This window comes from Protopterus annectens, chromosome 11.part0, assembly GCF_019279795.1.
Source record: "Protopterus annectens isolate FY-2018-M chromosome 11.part0, PAN1.0, whole genome shotgun sequence".
NCBI classification, from domain to species: domain Eukaryota; kingdom Metazoa; phylum Chordata; order Ceratodontiformes; family Protopteridae; genus Protopterus; species Protopterus annectens.
In genome coordinates, this window is record NC_056745.1 from 1,194,800,076 (window position 1) to 1,194,815,844 (window position 15,769).

Sequence of the window (15,769 nt, forward strand, 5' to 3'; positions counted from 1 at the left end):
TTCCGAATCTATATTCAGAACCTGATAATTCTTTCGGTTTATTAATCTCGGGGGCAAGATGCTAATACTGATAGGAGACTACCTTTCAAATGTACAGATTTTCGCAGAGTGTCCAGTTTTTTTTCTTCATATTTTTGGTTTGTTCCTCGTATAATTTGTGATTTTCTGGCAAAATATTAAGGATTGACGTCACTAAAGTAATATTAGGACATCTGTGTTTCAGTCTTTATTGTCCTTCAGAAAGTAGATGCCAGTGCAAACCTGAGTTCGTTTTAGTAACTTTCCAAGTTTATATAAGCATTTTTTTAAAATCCGTCCCTATTTTGGGACCTGCGTTCCTCATTATTTTCGGCTTTGTCCAGATTTCTAAAGTCAAGAGGCTGAGTATAACGTAATCAGTCTGGATCTTTGTAAATTTTGCGGGGTTACGAAAACAAATTTCAGGTTTATCAGCAAATAATTCATTAGAACCCGTATCAGGCTTGACAACAGCTTTAGTTTTAGCGAGCTATGAACTGTTTTTCTTTTTGGTCGTAGTCTTGAACCTCAAACAATCCCATTTAAACTTTTATCTGTTTATTCTACTTCCTAAATATGTCGCATCTACTCGACTGATTTCCGTGTTTGCACATTATTACTCTACATTTCTTACTTTAGTTGTATAATTTATTCTTCAGGGACTACACCACTGAGCGCGCATCCTTGCAGTCCTAGTTCCTCTTTGTTACTGTTTACTTTGCTGCTGTATGGAATTCTAACATTTTTGTATTTTATTATCTGTACCAGGTGTTACATGGGATCCCAAGCGGTTACTTAAATGGTCCGCATCGTGGTGCGCTATACCAATCGACATATGTAACTAAAATAAATAAAACCATTAAATGTGGCAAAAGTACATGTAAAGAAATGGGATGGAATCTCAATTCAGCTATGCACGTCCAGCAGTCCTGTGCTCCTGATGATGCCAAATTAACATTCATTTTGACCACACGGTGCCACACACACCTCTCTACTGCACCTCATTTTATATAACATCACCGATTTTGCCGCATGTTTAGCCCCATCTCTCGAAAATTTCATTTTTGGTAAATCACTGAGGCTTCAAATTAGTCAATAATGCCGTCGGACTGTAGAGTTCCACACTTCTAGTTGTTCAGAAAAAAATGAATGTTGATGCAAAACTTGATTTATTGAAGTTTTAAATGAATTAGAGTAATAGTTAAATATTCTGCCGAATATGGCGTACCCCCTATTTTGGATTTGTCCCTGATTATTGGACCAAGAGATTGATGTCCTATGTATGACCTGATGTGGTTTTGGGAAGCTATAAGTTTCAGGGCGGAGTTGGGAGAAGGACAGACGTTCGAGACTTGCACACGTTAGCCAGCAAGTTTAGATTCGGTTTGCAGACAGACGATCCATGGTTAGTTCTGGGAAGGACAATCTTCCTTAAACTGGTGCTGACCGTCTCTTTGTTTTGCCATAAACACTAAAATGAGGTCAGTATATAAATACATTGGCAGGTTTCGCATATCGAGTTCATCACATCTGGTTTCTGGTTTCAAGTCCCAGTCTTGGAATCCAATGAAGATGTGTCTCTTAATAGCGGCTTTACCGTTTTACCCTTAAGGACTGACTTGATATTACTGCTCCCGACATTCAAGCTAAAAGGTAAAGAAATAAGTACTTGCTAAATAAAGGCTAATGAAGAATGCAATGATGCTTTAGGGACAAAAATCAAATGTTTGCCTTAACGGAAATTATCTCAGTAAAGTTTTTGATATAACATTTGATAAGAAAGCCAAACGATCTGTGAAATAACTTGTAATTAATTTCCCCGGGCCTCCATTGAAAAAGGACATGTGTCCAAACGGACTTTCCCGGCAAACAAATCTAAAATAAATAACATTAATTAATTAGGGGCTGGTTATGGAAGAGATAAATTTCAAACTGGAAATCATTTTTTTTGTTTTTACTTTGGTGATACCTATATCTTCCACTAGTATGTTTTCATGTCGTATTTCTCCATAATAAAATTTTAGGACATATACATGGGTGCTCGGTTCACAATTTTAAGTGTAAGCATTTTCTTACAGTTTTCATATTGCAAGAGAATTTCAGGTGACAAATGTGAAAATCTTCTATGCTAGATGAACACTTTATTTTCATAGTTTTGAACTTATTTTGTGTTATTTCCATTTTGTGTAATGTGCTTTCATTTATATGTTTATGCTCATATTGTAGGGCAGGCAATAGCACTTGTGTAAAATCCAGAAATTAGTTTGGTAGTCATGAATATGGTATTTTCCACTTTCAAACCATACGAAGTATAGCAGCATATGAACGGTGTTTTTTTTCTTTTATCTGACTAGTTTATTATTCAGTTAAGTTTAAGGATAAGGTTACCAACCTGTCCCACTTTGCGATGGACAGTCCCTCTTTGGGCAGTTGTGTCCTGCAAAAACTGAAAAATGGCAAATGCCCTGAGATGTTAGGACAAAATATTTCATATATTTTCTTTAATAGTTGCATAAAACAGTTATTTTGTATCTGAAAGACCTAAATGTTGTAAGAAACAGAATACGCAACTCAAATGCTACGGTTTTATTTTGGCAAAAAAGTGAAGTTCTCTCCTTTGTACTGGCCGTGGGTATGTTTTGCTCTACAAAATCTGACGTTTCTACAAAAAATGTCCCATTCTGGGCATTTGAAAAGGTGGCAACCGTAGTTAAAGAAGCTTGAGTCGTTTTCGCATTTCATAGCCTTTGACACACTGCAGGCAGCTTGCAATGCATACGTAACTGTAAATTCGTTGAAAGTGAGATTCATCTTTTTACCAAATAACAATACAGTGTTCCTGGAGTGTTACTTTGCCATACATGCACAAATGTACTCTGGCCATGGCAAAGGAAAACTGCAACACACTTCCCAATTCCCAAGTTCATTTTCTGATACATCACAGATTTGTGGAAACTCTAATGCATTGTGGGATAGCATTATATACTTTAGAGCTAATTACTAAGAGACAGAATCATGTTATCCTAGGAGTTTAGTAGTTTATACCACATTCTGCTATCAGGAAACCTCCTTAGATAATGCCTGTCATGTAAGCTTGGGGATTATGAGGAGCAGAAACATCATCTAGTGTAACACTAGCCTCAGCAGAAACCAGGGTTCATAAATCAACAGGGTGTGGTGGTGACTGGCAGTTTTTTTGGACTGTGTTGATAAGCAGGGCCAGCCTTTGGTCAACTGGTGCCTAGGCAAAAAGACTACACAACACCCCCGCTCCCACACCACCTGTTGCCCCCATCCTGGTCTACCTACACCATCCAGATTACTTTTTTTCTTTCTTTTTCTCATAGTTTGTCTTACCTTCATTTTTTTCCGTTAGTCATTCAACATAGTTTGAAAGAAGCCATTTCTTTACTACAAAAAAATAAATAAATACTGGAAAAGCTCCCCTGCTAGAGCGACGCCCTAGGTACCGTCTAGTTGTTCTATGCCTAAGGCCGGCTATGTTGATAAGTAAGATACATGTGGTGGTAGTGGAGGGTTTTGCACACTCTTTAACAGCTGTGATATTTGAGTGGTACTGCCATTATGAAACTGGGACAGAAAGGTGAGTCTAACATTTAGCATGTGAAAGTGTGTCTGTTGTCTTGGCACATGCATAATGTACATATGCCAGTCGCATCTTCTGTGTGCATGGAAAAAGGTGGTAGAAAAATAAATGACTTACATGATAAATCCTGAACATTCATGGGTCTTGTACCACTGATAAATTACCTCTCTCACTTAAGCTGGTGTTTGAGAAACTAAATAATGGGGTTGGGGAGGGGTTGCAGGAGAGATAATATTGGATCTGCTCAAGGAAAAAAAATGGAATAGGCATTATGAACTATTTTAATAATATGAAGAAAATTATACTTCTCAGCTGTGCTCATTGTAACAAGCTACAATGCCTGCTTCCATGAGTGAAGTTATTTGGTCTTTGACATACTTTGCAGTTCAAGACAACAGGAATGGTGATCTGTGGTTGTACAAACCTAGGCTACCAATTCAGAACACTGTTTAAGGTGAGGGAAAGGCAGATTTACATGTCCAGTTGTGCACACTGCTGGCCATGGCAGTAAGTAGGGAGTGGGTGCAGCAGATAAACTGCACTTATGAACCAGCCTCTTCATGATCAAGGAAAGAAGGAGGTCCTTCACATTCTAGTGAAGGCATCAGATGTGAGTTCAGAGGAGGAAGAATGCTAATCCAGGAGTGGGTACAGCTAGCGGTAGAAGCTATGTTAAGTGCCCACAAAGTTATTGGGGGGTTGCTGGCTGACTGATACAGTATATCATTCCCCAGATGTCAAGATAGCAGGATGAGAAAATGGAAGACAGAATAAAAGAGTGGTGTACAAGGAAAAGGATCATACACATGAAGGATCTGAATCTGCCCGGAACAGACCTGGGTTATTCTGAGTTGCAGGGTTAGAGAGAGAGTAGGAACAAGTGTGAGTGATTCAGCTAACAGGTTCAAGACTGTAACAGAAAAGTTATGGCTATCCAGGTTATGGCTGATCATATCACTGTGCATAGCTCAACCTCTTATCACAAAGAATCTGGACAAAGCCAAAAATAATGGGGGGGACAAAGCCCCAAAAATAGGTACACATTTCAAATATTGCTCTTAAAGACTTAGAAAGTAGCTAGAATAAAAGGTATTGTGTTATTATATATTTTCTGAAGGATATGAAGTCTGAAACTGAAACGCCTGCCGTTAGTGGAATCAATCCTCATTGATTTACCACAAAAATCCAGAAAATCACAAATGTAGTGAGAAACAGACCAAAAATATGAGGCAAAAATTTGGACATTCTGTGAAAATCTGGACAGTTGAGAGGTATACCACTATGTGATTTAGATTATGGAAAAAAATAAAATAAAAATAGAAAAATAAATGTAATGGTGCAGAATTTCAGAAGGATGGATTATATTGCACTGGGTAAAATAGTCAAGGATGAGGTAGTAGACTGGGAGCAAATTTAGGGAGTAAACAAGATATTCAAATGGGTCAGGGATGGGGTATGGACAATGGCATGAAGATGAGGCAAAAAGATAAGGTGGCCAATGTGGTTACATATGAAGGAGTCTAGCAATTCAGGCAAAATATAGGGTTTACAAAAGATGGAAAGGAGGGCTGCAGAGATGAAGGAGGCACACTGCCAGGGTGCCAGCAAGAAGGATAAAAAGATGGTAAGGGCAACCAGGGCTAAAGCTGAAAGTGAGTTAGCAGAAAGAATTAAAAAGGGGAGCAAGTTTTTTAGGCACATTGCAGAAAGAAGAAAAGGGAGGAGCAGAATTGACTGGGCCAAATAAACATTAGAGGGGGATCAGGAAAGACTGAGAAAAGGTAAGGATTTGATACTTTGATATTCTTTAATCCTAGAATAGTGAGACTGAATGAGTAAAAATGAGGACTTACATGCACTAAGCCAGAGACTGCTATTTCTATATTCCCTTTTTTTGAAGGTGTTGCAATGTCAGCATTGCTATATATAAGATTGGGGTCAAGTGGGGCTTGCTCACTCACAGCTGGGCAATGCGGGAGTGCTTGTGCCCTGCAAAAAAAAAAAAACAACTTTATAAGATAGCAGCAATATTCGACATTTGCTGTTCTCGCATATTTTTGTAGTTTATTTTTCATAATTCTGGGGCTCTCATACAAAGAATCTCAGAATTACAATAATCAGCCTTGGAGAAAAAGTAGAGATATTAAATGAATAGTTTGCTTTAGTCTTCACAGAAGAAAGTATTGGGAAGGTGGCATACCAGTCAGGAGGTGGGGTATAATGGGAAGAACAATAGGCAGATACCAGAATATAGAGTGAAGAGGTTCAGAGGGAACTGGTTGCCCTTAGCAATGATGAAACACAAGCAGCAGATGGCCTACCTCCCAGAGTTCTCAGAGATTTGACTAGTTTGTTGCCAGACCCCCCAACAGAGGTCTTCAGCAGATCAGTGGCTGGTGTAGAAGTGCCAGAGAACTTGCGGACAGCAGTTGTATGCCGTTGTACTGGGATGTGAGGTGGGGATTCCAGGGAAATACAAGCATGTTAGCACAATGGCAGTGGCAGGGAAAGTCATGTAGAAAATATTGTATTGAGAAGATGGTTTGTAGCACTTCTAGAAGAAGCAATCTTTAGAATGGCAAGCAACATGGACTCATGACCTTAAGGAGCTGTCAGTCAAGCATAATTCAGTTTTATTATGGAGTTATAGGAGGACTTAGGAGTGATGGTAGATGTAATCTGTATGGACTTCAGCAAGACAATTGTTCTGTCTGACGCCCACACAGGAGGCTGATAGGGGGTGGGTGAAGGACCAAGACTGAGGAACTAAATAGCTGCATTATTGAATGGTAGGACACAGGGGGTTGTGATGACAGAAACAATGTCAGGAATTAGGGAAGAAACTAGTGGAATTTCAAAGAGGGTCTGTCCTGGGTCCAGTACTCTGCTGTGTGTTTGTTTCAGACATAGCTAACAGAATAATGAATAGGATCCATCTCTTTGTTGATGCCACAAAGATAAATACAGCAGAGGTGGAGGGGGGATAATTTGGAAAGGAGGAACAAATGAGTAGAAAGGTGGAAATTGAGCTCACGGCTGTAGCTGTATCTTCTAGAACCCAGTGCATATTCCTGCTGCAGTACCCCACCCACTCAGCTCTTTAAGTGAAGAAGAAGAAAACAAAGACTTCTGCTTACTTTGTAGCAAGCTAGTTGTTAAGATACAACAGACATGCCCCCTCAACTCTTCAAAAAAGAGCAATAAATGGACTTTGGCTTACTCTGTAACAAGCCAATTAGATTCTGTTTCCTACAGCCAAGCCACACCCCTCTCAGCTTTTCAGCAAAGAGCAAAAACAAATTAAAAAAAAAAAAAAGAGAGAGAGACTTCAGCTATTTACTTCTTACAGCTGACCCATGTCCCTCATAGCTCTTCAGTGAAAACATGTCCTGATATTGAACAGTAGCGAATAAAGTGTACTTTTGCACTTCTCAATCATGCCTCCTAATACTTTGCACCTGGGGCAACTGCTCCACTGACTGGAAAATGAGGCTATTGGAAGGAATTTAATGCAAAACTACCAGAAATATCAGTGATCTGGAGGAGAAGCAATATGACCAGAAACTAGGCGAGCTACAGCTGTTCTTGCTTGAAACTAGAAGAGGCTAGGTGTGAATGTGTGTGTGTGTGCAGGGGGGGGGGGCATGATACTGCTGCATAAGATCATATCAGGAGATGTAAAAGTGTCATTCTGAAGAGATAGGACAGAGGGAGAAGGAGGGGGAGCAGTATGGATTAACTACTTCCTGGATATTCCAAAATACTTTTTTTTTAATTAACAGGGCTGTGAACCCAATGGAAGGAGTACTGAGTACTGAGTACTGTAATAGACAGTGAAGAGGGAATTCACAGAGGCTTTCAAGATGGTGAATGGCAAGTAATAAACCAGTAAGGGAAAAGTAGGGAGAAGGTCGAGTGTTAAGGCACTTAAAAGGCTATATTATATATACTGTTATCTTCAGCCATCAATCAAATGCAATGCAGTGACTGTAGATATGATAGTGCACTAGTGTGTGGCAAGCATTGACCTCCAGTCATATCTTTTAACTTAGAATGTGAAAATGCTCATATAACTGTCATTATGGTGACAAAAAGCCTCTGTTTGGGTGACGGGTACAAAAGCATGTCTGGTTGTGATAACGTCCGATCAGGAGAAATACTGACAGTATCACTATGATAGAGAAATGTTATTTTTTATTAGATCTTTAGAAAAAGTTCTAAAAGATACTTCCAGAAATGTAGAAGTTTGATGCAGCTATTAGCTCTGCAACAGTCTTGAGTTTGATTCCCACACCTTCCATTTGTCAACTGGGTGACTGAATAAATCTTTTAACCAGACATTACTCTTGATTTTCCATTAAAAAGAGACCGCAGCTAGTAGACTTACCCAGTTAACATTTTTTTTATTTTAAAATGGCAATCCAACGATTGCAGTAATATCTAAATGAAATAAAGATGCCTAGAATACTTTGTATAACAGAGAAAATATTTTTCAAAAGTATCCTTTTATTTGACTTATCTGATAACCAGGTAAGGTCTGTCCTGAAAATAGGCTATGGCTAAGGGGACTAACTTATTCACAAGTAAAAATAAACAAGTAAGCATACAAACAAGTTAGCGAATAATCAAATAAATAAATAAATATAAATAAATATACAAGTAAATAAGCCCACTATGGACAAACACATTTTTGCAGTTGTAACCTAAGAGCACTCTCTGTGTAAATTAAATGCACAATAAGCAAGCGGAAAAAGGGAAACCAAAGTCAGAAGAACCACGTGAAGATAGCCTCTGCCTTCTGAGCTACACATAGAGTGTATATGTGTGTGCGTGTGTGTGTGTGAATCAATATGTACACATGTAGATAGATATAGATATATGGACACATACCACACAAACGCACACACAGATATATATATATATATATATATATATATATATATATATATATATGTACTTTCACTTCAGATTCTCGAACTACTGAAATATCGAACTTCAGTATCTGGAGACCGAAGTGCTGAAAATGCACTTGTGCAAAAGTGCAGAATATCAAGTGCGGAAAGGCAAATGCAGAAATGTCGAATCCGCGGTGTAGATGTAGCTGGAGATTCAGGTAAGTGATGTTTTACTAGGTGTTTTGGGTAGGGATTTTAGTGTGTGTGAGTGTGTTTGGAGTTTTCAGGTGTGGGTTAGGGTAGGTAGATAAGATTGTGAGTGTGTAAATGCTGCGAGTGGTGGCATTTGTACATATGTGATGTGTGTTTGTGCAAGGCGAGTGTAGAATGTGTTGTGGTGGGTTTTGTGTGTTTGTGCTTTTAGTGCGACCTCGGAGTTTGTATATATAAGTAGTGGGGGTGTGGGGGGGCTCAGCATATATGTAAAGTCTGCGCATGTGTTTGTTTTGTTGTGTTTGTGTGTGTTTTGTTTATCGTGTAGGTAGGAAGGTGTATGTGTGCTTGTTTGTGTGTGGAGTGTGTATATAGGTAGTCACAAATTTGAATTTTGCAGTTTTGGGGTTTCAGGTTTTCCAATTTTCGAAGACAAACTGATGAAAAGAACAACTGGATGAAAGTACTTGCCAAGGAACCACACCGATTACTTGCTGAAAGAATTTAAATGTCAGAATGACTGCTATGGGAGGGTTGTTGATTGTGTGTTTTATTGGTTTTAAGTTGATCACATGGTCAATTTAATTTTATATAATTAATTTTATTGTGAGTACTTGTTATCTGAAGAAGTCTTGCTATAAAGCAAGATGAAAAGCGCTTCATATTAAAGTTTTTCAGCAAGTAATCAGTGTGTTTCCTTGGCAAATTTTTCCAATTTTCGGCTTTACAGTCTCGAGATACTGAATTTCAATATTTCAGTATTTTGGGATTGTAAATTGAAACCAATACATATGGCACAAATCAAATTCACACCCACACATACCCCCCCCCCCCACACACACACATATGCAGTCAAATGAGTTTTTTTTTATCAGTCACAGGCTGTACTTTTATATTATATATGATGTTAATAATATCACACATGTTATCCTTGTATATCCCATTATCTGGCAAGTATATTTGACAACGATTTTTCTTTTTTGTCATAAAACATTATTTTGTGTGGGAAAAGAACAACTACAAAATATGTAATTGTCTTTTTCTTTCTTCCAATTAAATAAAGCCCCCCCGACTGATTTGTCATGTGTATAAATGTGTGTGTGTGTGTGCTTACATATTACACACACACGCGCGCACACACACACACACACACATATATATGTATATATATATATATATATATATATATATATATATATATATATATATATATATATATATATATATATATACATTTTTCCCATTAGAAAACTATATGGTAGGTAAAGGGAGAAACAGTTTTGATTTTATACAGCAGTTTATGCTGAATACTAGCATAATAAAACAGAACTATTGAATTCACAGTATATTAAACATTTTGTTTTGTTGGAACAATTCCACAATGTAAAGTACAAGATATTTTATCATTGCTCTATCAGTATTATCACAAATTTATTTATATTATACCAGCATCATCAGTTACAACTTGATGTATTATAGTTTCTTGACTGCATTCAAAGACAAATAACTTTTTAAAAGCTAAATCAGATATGCTAGAAAACTCTACATGATTCAATGCAATGAAGACAGAATAATTATTTTAGACACATTTAATGTGTAGTATTTTAACAAAGAAAGGCAGAAAAAGATTTCAGCAAGAGTGAATAATTTAAAAAGATACATGATAATAAGATAGCACGAGTGTATATGTTGCTTGCCATACACAGTTCTATAAAATTAATAAGAGTTTCAAGTACATAAATATTCCAGTTTTTGTTAATGAGGAAAAAAGCAGCATTGTTTAAAATTTCCAAATGACCAATGCTAATTGCTTTAAAGAAATATATGAAAGATGCAGGGTAGCAGGAGCACAAGGGCTGTATAGCACTCAGCAGCCTACGGAATGACTGATTTGTTAATGCACACACCCTGTAGTTTTTGTAAAGTATCATTAAACAAATATAAGTAACTACAACAACATTGGATGCTAGGCTACTGGTAGTGCAAATGTTGCTTCAGTTTCTATCTAGCTATAAACTGAGTCATATCCCACTTAAAATTTCTTTTTGTGTATTTCTTTCTTATTATGAAATAAAATACATATTTCGCACATGTATTCAATCCTCAGAGCATTTCCCTGAAAAAAATATTTCTGGTTTAATTTTCTGTTATACATCTGTCAAGATTCGAATGTCATTTTTTTAATTTAGTAAAGTCAATGGTTTGATTCTTGTTTTTTTATTATTGGAAGTCACTTTTGTTAACAAGTCTGGTAATGCAGAGGATTAAAGCTATCAGCAGTTAAAGGAAAACTCCACCCTAGAACTAAAAAAAAAATCTTTTTTTTTACTCTATGTTTGTTTCCTGACCTGTTTTAACACCTCAGAATCACTCTAAGTTCTTTATTTGTAATGTTAGCCTGTTTTCCACAACATGGCTACCAATGGGGTGTGATGTATCAACGTGATCTTGTTCTTCCTCAGCACTTTCTCTTTCCCATAATGCATTTCAAGTTTTCTTTGTATGACTCATACCAGACATAAGGAAGTAACTGTGAATTCCCATGCCACTGACATATAATGGGATTTGTGTGAGTCACTGTCATCTTCTATACCTTCTGTGAAAGGACTGCTTCTTTTCTGTCTCTAATCACCCTCATTTATGTTCGGCTTAGAGCCTGTTTTATACTATTCTTAGAAGTTATCCAGCTGCAGCCAGAAAAGTAGCTAAGTTGCTGGCCTTTGTTCAAGATTTTCTTTTGTAGTCCAAGAGGAATTGACAGTCCCCTCCCCGCACCACTGCAGAGGTGTTAACTGTCACTGCACTGACAGGCCCTTGCAGAATCAAGTGCAATTGACAGCTCATAATCGAAATGACGGGACTTCCAATATAAATCTCTTCCCCTCTGTCTTGGCTCAGCTTGAACACTTCTGTTAATGACCAAAAGGTCTTTAGTTAACAGGGGGTACTTTGGAGGATATATGTCATTTAATCAATATCCTAAAATACTGAATGGCAAAACATCGAAGTACTAACATCAAAATCAAAAAAAAAAAAAAACAATATAACACAATAGGGAAAGAACTATGTATGATATCACAACAGCAAGCATTAAGGAACTGGCCCTCTCCTCACTGTAGGAGGTGTAGGGGTGTTGTGAGCTTGTCCATCTGCAAACAGCTATTTTTATAGTCTGTTTATTTTGGACTCATGGGTTTTATTGGCTTGATGTTTACAGTTCAGTGTTTTGGGATTTTAAAAATAACATAAACCCTATTTTAGTCACTGGAGTTCAGCATATTTATTTACAAAATAAAATGACTAGTAGTTTCTTATCAAATATTTTTTGCAAATATTTTTTACTAATAAAGAATTATTTAACATTAACAAATCCTGTCAACTAGCATAAATATGTATATGCATGCAAGCATCTTTAGAATGCATATTTGATACATCTAATGGACGTTTTTATATACAATGTTACAAGATATATTCGCGGTGGTGGTGCTGCGGTAGCGTTGTCGCCTCACAGTAAGACGATGTCCGGTTCGATTCTCAGCTAGAGCATCTTCTGAGTGGAGACATGCATGAATGGGCGTACCTTCATTGAAGGTTGTGCGTCAGGGCTGGTAACTCGGCACATAAAAATCAACTACCAATCATTAGTGGACCGGAGTTCCTCTGTGGCGACCCCTAACCGGGAAAAGCCGAAAGACACAACAACAACAAAAAGTTACAAGATATCACTTTTATTGACAATGTTTTATATATATTTTGTCACCAATAAATTTAACATTGTACATTATTTAAATTTTCTGATATATCCAGTGTAGTGTTTTAGTCATCTAGCAAGTAGTAATAAGAAAAACATTTTCTTGTATTTTTTAATTAAATAACTATGAATAACTTTAAGGCAAACATAGATATAATAACACTATATGTGCAAAATTGTTTATCTCTCATCAAACTACAAAAGTCGAAGCGTTTCATTAACTTGACCTTTTCAATGTTGTGATTTACAATGATATTAGTGAAGAAATGACAATCACCTATTTTGCATGTGCTTATTTCCTTCAAATGTAGCATTTTGTAACACCAAAGATAAATAGTAAAATCACCTCTTAAAGAAACATTATGAGATGACTGACCTACTGTCTACAGTGGTCTTTGCCACTTAAAAATACCCCATTCACCCCCTTATATCTGGCATTCAATATGAAGGCTTATGTCCTTCTTTCTCTATTTTTATATACATATATGTGTGTTACTGGGAACAGTCATTTGCAGGTTGGGAATAAGATATGCTGTCTCATGAATGGTGAAGTTACAAGTAAGATCAACAAGTTCAGATTCCCCTACATTATATGATAACTTCATTATGATGTGGCTGTCCCATGTATATCACATTTTTATCAAACGTATCTAGATATTTCCTTTTATGAATTATAATTTTCCAGAATTCTAATAATGCAATGAACCTGTGAGAAAAATAAATGCAAAGTATATGGTTTCCTTTTTTTGCTTTATTTGTAAATTAAAAAATGCTAAAGCTCATTGTAAATTAAATAAATTCCACTTTGAGAACTAAGCAACTTTTCCACTTATACTGCCTTGATATCTGCTTTTGCCCCAAATATTTTCATACTACTGTGCTTGAAAAATGTGAACATTAGTATTGTTTGGTATTTGACAGTTTACAGCCACCTTCTACTTACCCACTGATACTGGATCAAAAGTGAAAGAACAAATGGCCACAGCAGTATATTTCAACTTATAAAACACACACACACACACACACACACACACACACACACACACACACACACACACACACACACACACACAAAGTATGCATCCTTACAGCTACATCCAAGAGATTGTCATCTGTATACACTTATGATGTTTGGTCTGATGTTTTATTATAAGAGAAATAAAAAAAAAATGATTGCAGTAATTTATTCTAACTTCTGGTCCTAGACAGTACACTGTCCTTAGATGAGGAATAGTGACCTTCCTGTACACATCTGACACTTGAGTGAGAGGTGAGTTAAAAAGAAATAATAACCATATCATGCATTGTCCTTAGATAAACTATAATGACCTTCTGTACACACTTCCAAAATCTGATTGTGAAGTAAGTTTAAGAAATGATACCTATATTGTCACCAGCCCTCACACAATTCATAGTGATCTTATGTACATACCTCCAAGATTTGATGGGGAGGTAAGTTAAAGAAATAATAATCATGTTATCCATGATTAATTAATAAGTTATATCAATCTTCTCTGTAAAGTTTTGAGCAGGGCCACTTTTAAACCATGTAGAGGTGAGTGAAGAGTTTAAGGATGGAACACCCCTATTAATTATGTGCACAAATCCCTTTATACAGACAGGGGTCTGGAGGCTGCAAGACAGCAGAAGTTCTGATGATCCAGATGTTCTAGGATGCATTTTATGCATTATTTTTGAAAGGTAATTACTTGTTAATTGTTTTGCTGTTAGCCAGAAGAGTTATGTTTGTACCCCCAATATTGTATGTGTTCCACAGATAAAATTTGTAATATTTTTTCACACACGGTCACATACAGTGATATTTCTCTCATTACAATTTCTCCAATACTTTTGGGTTTCTAATACCATGATGGGAATGAACCCAATTCCTAAATCAAAGTATTATTAAAGTTCATGAAATTGGTATCGTTTCACACTTTGTAAGTTGCAGACTCCAAATCTGACTTCAAACCAGTGACAAGTGGAGTACCACAGGGTTCAGTCCTGGGACCTCTCCTGTTTGGTATCTACTTCTCTGAAGTACAGGCTAACACAGAAGGCCTGTGGCTAATGAAGTTCACAGATGACTGCAAACTAGGAGCCATAGTTGAGTCCCCAAATGATGTGGACATCCTACAGAAGGGCCTCACTGAGACAGATGCCTGGTGTCAGAGCCATGGCCTCAAGTTCAATGCCAAAAAGTGCATTGTCATCCTCTTTGGTAAAAACTCTGTACCTATGAACTACCACATAGGCGGCAGTCTACTTAATGCCGAATGTGTGATAAGAGACCTTGGGACCCAGGTGGACAGCAGTCTCTCCTTTGATAATCACATTGCCACATTAGTCAGGAAATCCTTCTACATGGCACACCTCATCACAAAAGGGTTCTCATCCAGGAAAAAAGAGGTAATTGTTCCCCTCTACTCAACATTCATTAGATCCATTATAGAGTACAACCCCCCTTTTGTAATGTACCTCACAAGACATCTGCAGCAGCTGGAAAGGCCACAGAAGTAGCTCACAAAGAGGATTACTGGCCTCAAACAGATGCCCTACACTGACAGTCTCAAAGAACTCCAGCTTTACTCCATAGCATATTGCCTACTCCGAGGTGATCTCTACCTAACATATAAAGCTATGTCAAACCCAGAGCTGTTGGACATGCTACACCTAAATAAATCCCAATCCCTCTGGCCTACATGCTCTAGGGACTTAAACCTTGTCACCACAATAAACAGGACAAGCTGGAGGGATAGATTCCTGTCCCAGAGACTTCCCATACTCTGGAACAAGCTACCCATCTATGTCAAGCAAAGTTCCTCATTAGCACTCTTGAAGAAAAATCTTGAGTGGATGGGGAATAGGAAATACACCACGGGGATCACTTATGTGGCTCTGCTCGACAGGAGCACAGGAAAATAACTTTCGTGGGTGGTGTAAGCCAGGGAACCTTGTTGGCTAGGCTTACTTAGGCCCTTAGGCTGATAGCCTAGTACCTACCTATGAACCTCTATGGAGTTACATGTATTGGGAACATATCTAAATATGGCTGTAATTTTTTTTTAAGAGACCCATTGCTGCTACTACTACTACTACTACTAATACTACTGGAATTTTCTGGGTATCCTTTTTCCACATTGCCCTTGTTTCTGCCTGCAAATCCTGGTATTTTATGACTTTGTGTCTCTCTGTATTAATACATTGTAATCATTGGGTGTAGCAGTTTCTCTGATCAATGCTACTTTTTTCTTCTTTTCTGGGACTACTATATCTGATTTTCTC

General features: G+C 37.3%; 1 protein-coding gene across 2 annotated transcripts in view; it reads left to right on the forward strand.

Moving 5' to 3' along the window:
* The first annotated feature begins 1,522 nt into the window (after nucleotides 1-1,522).
* Nucleotides 1,523-15,769, forward strand: part of SLC26A4 (solute carrier family 26 member 4) — a 401,657-nt gene continuing 387,410 nt past the window's right edge. For both annotated transcript variants that reach the window (XM_044088553.1, XM_044088554.1), the window contains exon 1: nucleotides 1,523-1,671. The gene's annotated coding sequence lies outside the window, so the exon portion shown is untranslated. The remainder of the gene's footprint in view (nucleotides 1,672-15,769) is intronic.